At 40.5% G+C, this 7820-nt stretch overlaps 1 long non-coding RNA gene across 1 annotated transcript in view; it reads left to right on the forward strand.

The window, feature by feature from the left end:
• Nucleotides 1-3857: 3857 nt before the first annotated feature.
• The window catches only part of LOC138978244 (uncharacterized), a 49736-nt gene continuing 45773 nt past the window's right edge, over nt 3858-7820 (forward strand). Inside the window, exon 1 of the long non-coding RNA XR_011459613.1 lies at nt 3858-4015. This is a non-coding gene — a long non-coding RNA (uncharacterized lncRNA). The remainder of the gene's footprint in view (nt 4016-7820) is intronic.

A 7820-nucleotide genomic window follows, 5' to 3' on the forward strand; every position in this document is an offset into this window, starting at 1 on the left:
TCTGAACCTTACACGTTTTCGATTACGATTGTTCTTGCTTTGAAATAATAATTCTGAAACCATTCATTTACTGAACTGATGTAGTCGTATTTCTGTGTTGTCTGCTACAGAGTCGATCGAGTCAGTCTTCCAAACTGGTCTAGCTGGTACGTTATCGGAATAACACTTGTGTTTTCTGTTAGCCGCTGGGAATTGTATACTAACTCATCATTTGGTAATGTGGATGATAAGCTACATGCCACTAACACGGCATATGAGAAGAATCTATGCAAGTCGGCGAAAATTAGATGAAACACAGCGGCTTCTATTTTTTTTTTTAGATCACTGGCACTGGCACAGGCACATGCAATCTGTCAGAAAAAAACCCACTTCTGCTTTAATTGAGAAGCAGGGAATTTATGGTCATTTGGTATTGTGGAGAATATAAGCTACATGTCATTAATTAATTCTGAGGATGAGAGCACAGTCTTGCTTAGGCAAAGGGCGCAAGAATACGCTCTGTGGAAAAGTTAGCGCACTCCAAGAGTGCGCTAACAGTTTTAGCGCATCGCCATTAGCCAATCAACTGGTTCACATCAGTCATGTGACACCAGTACTTACTGACAATTATTATTATTATTATTCGGTTTTTTTTTATCTCGTAACTCCACACTAAATATCCCACTTCCCCTCTGAAGTATTGATGTACAACCCATCGCACTAACATTCATGTAGTCGTTTATAACTGAGGTTGAAAAATTCGCTTCATGACGAGACAAGTATAAATGCCATTCACCCAAACTGAAAACTTCGCTGCCGTCTGCTCGCGATTAGCTGTTCTTCTCTTCTCCTCCCCTTGTTGCATCCTAGTTCTTCAGTTGTTTCTAGTTTTCCGTTTATGTTGTGTTTTGGTCTTCTTCATAAGTAGTCTTGTTCAAAATTTAAAAAAACTCAAACTTCTTTTTGTTGTATTCGAATGAACTGATAAAAAGCTGTTTAACAGCTGTGTTGTCAAATCGAGTTTTTTCCCAAAGTCAGTGTGGCGCCTGCGCAAATCTAATGCGCATAAGAAACGCGTCTGCTATATCAACCCCTTTTTATATTTAGTCAAGTTTTGACTAAATATTTTAACATCGAGGGGGAATCGAAACGAGGGTCGTGGTGTATGTGCGTGTGTGTGTCTGTGTGTCTGTGTGTGTGTGTGTGTGTGTAGAGCGATTCAGACTAAACTACTGGACCGATCTTTATGAAATTTGACATGAGAGTTCCTGGGTATGAAATCCCCGAACGTTTTTTTCATTTTTTTGATAAATGTCTTTGATGACGTCATATCCGGCTTTTCGTGAAAGTTGAGGCGGCACTGTCACGCCCTCATTTTTCAACCAAATTGGTTGACATTTTGGTCAAGTAATCTTCGACGAAGCCCGGGGTTCGGTATTGCATTTCAGCTTGGTGGCTTAAAAATTAATTAATGACTTATGTCATTAAAAATCTGAAAATTTAAAAAAAATAAAAATTTATAAAACGATACACATTTACGTTTATCTTATTCTCCATCATTTGCTGATTCCAAAAACATATAAATATGTTATATTCGGATTAAAAACAAGCTCTGAAAATTAAATATATAAAAATTATTATCAATTTTTTTTTTTCCAAATCAATTTAAACCACTTTCATCTTATTCCTTGTCGGTTCCTGATTCCAAAAATATATAGATATGATATGTTTGGATTAAAATCACGCTCAGAAAGTTAAACGAAGAGAGGTACAGAAAAGCTTGCTATCCTTCTCAGCGCAACGAATATCCCGCTCTTCTTGTCAATTCCACGGGCACTGCCTTTGCCACGGGCGGTGGAGTGACGATGCTACGAGTATACGGTCTTGCTGCGTTGCGTTGCGTTCAGTTTCATTCTGTGAGTTCGACAGCTACTTGACTAAATATTGTATTTTCGCCTTACGCGACTTGTTTTTTCCTTTTTTTCACATTCGTACATTTATTTAACTAAACTTTAACGAACTTCATGGCGCACCAGCTTCGTTTTTTAAATTATCATTTGTATTTGATATTTTAGTAAGTGACTCAGTGAAGTCCACGTGTCGATACCATTTTTGGAGGGTGGGGTGGGGTGGGAATGAAGTCACATTTGGGAGGGGTGGGGTGGAGGTGGTCAATTACATTGCAACTGAATCGTATTTACTTTGTACCCCCTCACGATTTGTAAATGAATTCATTGGTACGTATAACCCTGCATGCAGTGACCTGTGCACGTAGTTCACCTGGAAGCTGCCTGAACTCTTCACCGGTCAACATCCACACCGTCAGGTGGCCTTGTCTTGTCCAGCCTTGGTGACTTTGTCGAACAACGCCGTCAGGCAACGAGATAGTTAACTTCCCAAACCTGTCATTTTGCAGTTTTGTTTTGCAGGTAAGTGGATTTTATCATTACGTTCGCCTCCTCTCCCCTCCAAAAAGAAAGACACCCCCATACCTACCATACCCCCCCTCCCGCCCCTCCCCCCCCCCCCCCCCCCCCCCCCCCCCGTATAGATCAAGCCAACCGTCGCTCCTTGTCCGACAAAATTGTGTCCATGACAATGAACTTCAACTGACATCATTGTGTACCAGCTTGGTGTTTTAATGAAAAAACTCTTGCACTGAAGATCAAGCCAGAAGTTGACGAGAAGTACGCTTTAAACACTTGACTTCTTGGCTTTTGTGACTCACGGGTTTCACTTGTTTGAAACTGAAGTCCACGTGTCGTTGACATTTTATTTTTTGTTTTGCTTTGGACACAGTAACAGAAATATGCTGATCCTCCTGAATGACTAATTCAATAACAAGGGGGGGTAGGGGGGTGGCCGAGTGGTAACGCACTTGCGCTCGGAATCGAGAGGTTGCGTGTTCGACCCTGGGTCGGGCCGCTATTTTCTCCCCCCTTTCCTAACCTTGATGGTGGGTTCAAGTGCTAGTCTTTCGGATGAGACGAAAACCGAGGTCCCTTCGTGTACACTATATTGGGGTGTGCACGTTAAAGATCCACGATTGACAAAAGGGTCTTTCCTGGCAAAATTGTATAGGCATAGATAAAAATGTCCATCAAATACCCGTGTGACTTGGAATAAAGGCCGCGAAAGGTGAACATTCGCCTAACAGGCTTGAGGTTTGCTGGTCGATGTGAATGCGTGATATATTGTGTAAAAATCCCATCTCACACGGCATAAAGCGCTTTGAACTTCGGATAAGGCGCTATATAAATAAAGAGAATAATAAAAAAAAATAAAAAACACGATCACAAACCTGCCCCTCCCTTCCCCCAACTCCAAACCGCTTCCCAACCCAGCCCCAGCTCCTTGTCGGGCACGACACGTCGTAAAACAACAACAACACCACAACCACCACCACCACCACCAACAACAACAACTACAACAACAACAACAACAACAACAGACATCATAGCGCACCAGCTTCGTGTTTAAACGTAACCATAGTTTCCCGGAGATCAACCCAAAAGTTTAAAAACTGTGCGTATCGCCTAACTTCTTGGTTTTTGTCAGACTAAGCTGGGAAGTAGGGGGAGGGGGAGGATACAATGTCGCTGTTGTATTAAGGTGAAAAGAAGGTGTAGGTGATGGACCTTGACAGGTATTTGTTGCCGTGTTTTTCATAGTGCCACGTCGACATACACGCGTCTCATTCCATCAAACTCCACCCACATCACACGTTTCGCTGTCGAATATGAGATAATAGAAGCAGGTAAAGAGTATATTCGAATCGGAAGATACTCGTTGGCACAATTTGATTGGTCCACGTCGACATTCGCATGCTTGATTCCATCAAGCCCTGCCCAGTCATTCTCCATGCCAGACACGCTCAGTTATATTCAAACATTATATAAAGACCACAGTGTCAGCCAGAACAGACAAGCTCTCTCGTCGGATAAGATCGCACGTGCAAACTAAACGGACAAGCTCTGCCCTCGGAGAAGACTGCACTTTCAACCTACAGGGACAAGCTCTGCCATCAGCTTTACAGGTAAGTATCAGCTCTAACGTCTACCTGCTGATACAGCTTTGTCAGGCGACAAAGTCTTGCTCGTTGTGAGACTGGTGATGATCCTTTATAGAGTCTCAAACTTGGAGTGTCGAAGACAAATTTGTGTCCAACGACTCATTCTCTGTTTTGTACTCGGCGCACTCGGTTCCTTAAAACTCAGACTCTGTGGCAGTCGGTACTTGAAATCTTGAAAGAAATCCTGATCTCTTTCCAAAAGTTAGGAATCTTGTCTTGAGTGCCACATTGTTTTAACATTGTAAGATGTTCGGTGGGTCGTTGACAGACTAGTGAGGATTTTGTCGGTCCGAGGGGAGCATATCGTCTTCTGTTTCAACTGTATCGACCGAGGCTGATAAAGATTTTTTTTAACCTCAGTTGCATGCAGGTTTGCTACTACAATTATTTTTTGTCTTATTTTTTTAAATATTTTGTGTGTGTGTGTGGCTTGGAGCAAACCTTCTTCATAGGTCTTTTCTTTTCTCAGTCAAATGTGTACATTTTTAAATCAACAAACTTTATCAGTAAACTAATATATGTTTAAATAAATAAATAAATAAAAATAATCATAACATAAATTTATTCCTAATGTTCAGCTCAGTTTCCAATAATACACCCAAATCTAACTTTTTCCCATATTTAAACTTTCCAATGGTCATTTTGGTAATTAGAATACAATAATTCACAAAATAAATATAATCATTTTTCAAACTTTCTCTAAAATAACCCAAAAATACATTTTCTTTATTCAAAATGATGGCAACATGTATTTTCTTATAAACAAAATCTTTACATATTTTCCAACCCTTCATCACCTCTTGGCAACTAAAAAAGAAATGTTCAAGGGTGTCTAATTCATTACAAACTTCACACTTATTCGATGTTCGTAATACATTTTGTTTAATAAAATATTGGTTGGATATATTCTATGTAATAATTTCCAGTGCAGCAGACGTAATCTTTCTTCTTTTGTGCTATTAACAGCCAGTAACCAGTTTCTCTTATCCAAATCTACATTATGTTTTCGTTTCCAAAAATCACAAGCACTCGGAATCTGGACATCAAGATCAGCTAAATATGTTCTAATAAACTTTGCTGTTATATTACCACCATTAACAATGAAATCCTGCAATGTAAAATATTTATATGGTAATGTGTCTGTACGTCTGGATTTAAGTGCTGTGCATAATGCATTGTATTCAAACTGTCTGGATGGTTTATAACCCACTTTTTGACATAAATCTTCAAAAGAAATAATAATACCATTTTCATTCATAACATCCTTTACAAATGAGATATTATGTTTTATAAAATCTTTAAAAAATAGGCATTTATGTTTAAATTGAATATTTATATTGTTCCAAATGCATTGGTCCTTCAATAATACTGGTGCAAAATCATACTTTTCACAGAAAACACTTTTATTGTCAAGCCAAGTCAACAACACTTGTTTTCAAAACAATGATCTGCAACTATTGAGGCCATTCATCGTTTTCGAAGATGCATTTGAGTCAAAGCACGATAAACCAATGCCCAGACATGCCAGACAATATCTTGGAATAACAGACCAATACTTTTGTGTGGAGTTTTGCAAATTAACAAGCCAGGAAATCATAAATGAGTTGTGCATATCTACTACGTTTATCATATTCAAACCACCATATTCTTTTTCTTTACACATAACTATTCGTCTTACTTTTTTCAAATGCGCGCGTATTTGAATACTTTTTCTTCCAAATAAACCTAAACAAAATGGAATTTCTTTCTTTCTTTCTTTCTTTATTTGGTGTTTAACGTCGTTTTCAACCATTTAAGGTTATATCGCGACGGGGAAAGGGGGGAGATGGGATAGGGGAAAGGGGGGAGATGGGATAGAGCCACTTGTTAATTGTTTCTTGTTCACAAAAGCACTAATCAAAAAATTGCTCCAGGGGCTTGCAACGTAGTACAATTTTAAAGTCTTAGATATGACCCGGCCGGGGTTCGAACCCACGACCTCCCGATCACGGGGCGGACGCCTTACCACTAGGCCAACCGTGCCGGTATGAAGAAGGATGCTTACCGCCTATTTACACACACAAAAAAAAGAAAAAAAAGGAAAAAAAGAAGAAGAAAACAGTTAAAGGAGGGTTTGAAGCAGCCTGCATGCAACTGAGGTAAAAAAAAAATAAAAATAAAACGATGCAATCAAGTCGAAGTCAATATTCATAGTACAAAAGAAAGGGATTTTCCTTGTTACTTATCTGTTTCTAATCGCTATGAAAATGTATTTCCTCCGTGAGTTGGTGGAAAACACACACACACACACACACACACACACACACACACACACACACACACACACACACACACACACACACACACACACACTCACACATACAGACACATACAGAGATAACACGATATAGCGGCTAATTCTCAAATGGCACCATATCAGTTGCACCATTTTACATCTTTGGTCAAAACGGGTACAGGCCTCTTTGGCGCTTCTTGCCTTCGACTATGTCCCATCGGAATTAGGTTGAGAGGGACAAATGTCCCATTGCCTTTTTCTCCTGGGCTAATCCCTGCTTGATAGAACCACACAGACAGACAGACAGACAGACAGACTGACTGACTGACTGACTGACTGACTGCCTGACAGCCTGCCACAGAAACAGACAGATAGACCGACAGACCGACATTGACATTGCCTGGCCAGCCAGCAATAACTATTACCTTGTGTAGTCTTGGCTTGCCTTATTTGTATGTATGCTCCACTCCTAGTCGTTGTGGTGACTGGAGACCAGTAGAATCAGAGTAAACCGGTCATTTGCTGTTCCGTTGCAATGACTGACGCTTCTGTTTACCATTCATGAACTCACTATATACAATACATTTCATGTACGTAGCTTCTGTCTGTGCTTCTACGCAGCAGCTTTTCTTTCTGAACATTCCGTTTACCATCCATAGACTCTGTACTTACATTTCATGTTCGGAACTGTTGTCAGCGTATCTACGGAAGAACACACTAAAATCATTGTAACTCTGGAACCATTAAAGGTATCGTTTTGAAATTTTAAGTATCTCTCACACACCTAATTTGCTCTCTGTCTGCAAATTTTTAGTGTGTACATGACAAAACATTAAAATTAATTGATTATGATAATTTACATAAACACTACCGATGGCGCGGGTTCACACAAACCCATACTTTTAAAGAGTAGTTGTGATTGTAACTATCCCTCTGCCGACGGCGCGGGTTCTGCTACACCCATAATTACCAAAGCGGCGGAACAGTGTCTGTCTGCCTGTTTGTCTCCAAGAGACTGTCTGTCTCTCTGTCTGTCTGTCCGTATCTCTCTGTCTGTATGTCTGTTGTCAGTTGCTCTGTCTGTCTGTCCGTCTATCTGTCTATCCGTCTATCTGACTGTCTGTCTATCTGATTGTCTGTCTCTGTCTCTCTCTCTGTCTCTCTCTCTGTCTCTCTCTCTCTCTGTCTCTCTCTCTCTGTCTCTCTCTCTGTCTCTCTCTCTCTGTCTCTCTCTCTCTCGAACCTGCGACCTTCCGATCACAAATCCAGTACTCTACCAATTGAGCTACCGCCCCCCCCCCCTTCCCCCCCCCCCCCCCCCCCCACGCAGAAACCTCTTCTCCCTGCACATTATACACAGATTTTACAAACCTGTGTGACAGCCTTCAGGGAAAAATGATACAGTAAACTCCCAAGATGCGACCTTCAAAGTGCCAATAATGATCGGTCGTAAAATGGAGGGTTCTTTATTGGGGCTCACACGTTTTGGACAAC

Source organism: Littorina saxatilis, linkage group LG10 (assembly GCF_037325665.1).
Source record: "Littorina saxatilis isolate snail1 linkage group LG10, US_GU_Lsax_2.0, whole genome shotgun sequence".
NCBI classification, from domain to species: Eukaryota; Metazoa; Mollusca; class Gastropoda; order Littorinimorpha; family Littorinidae; genus Littorina; species Littorina saxatilis.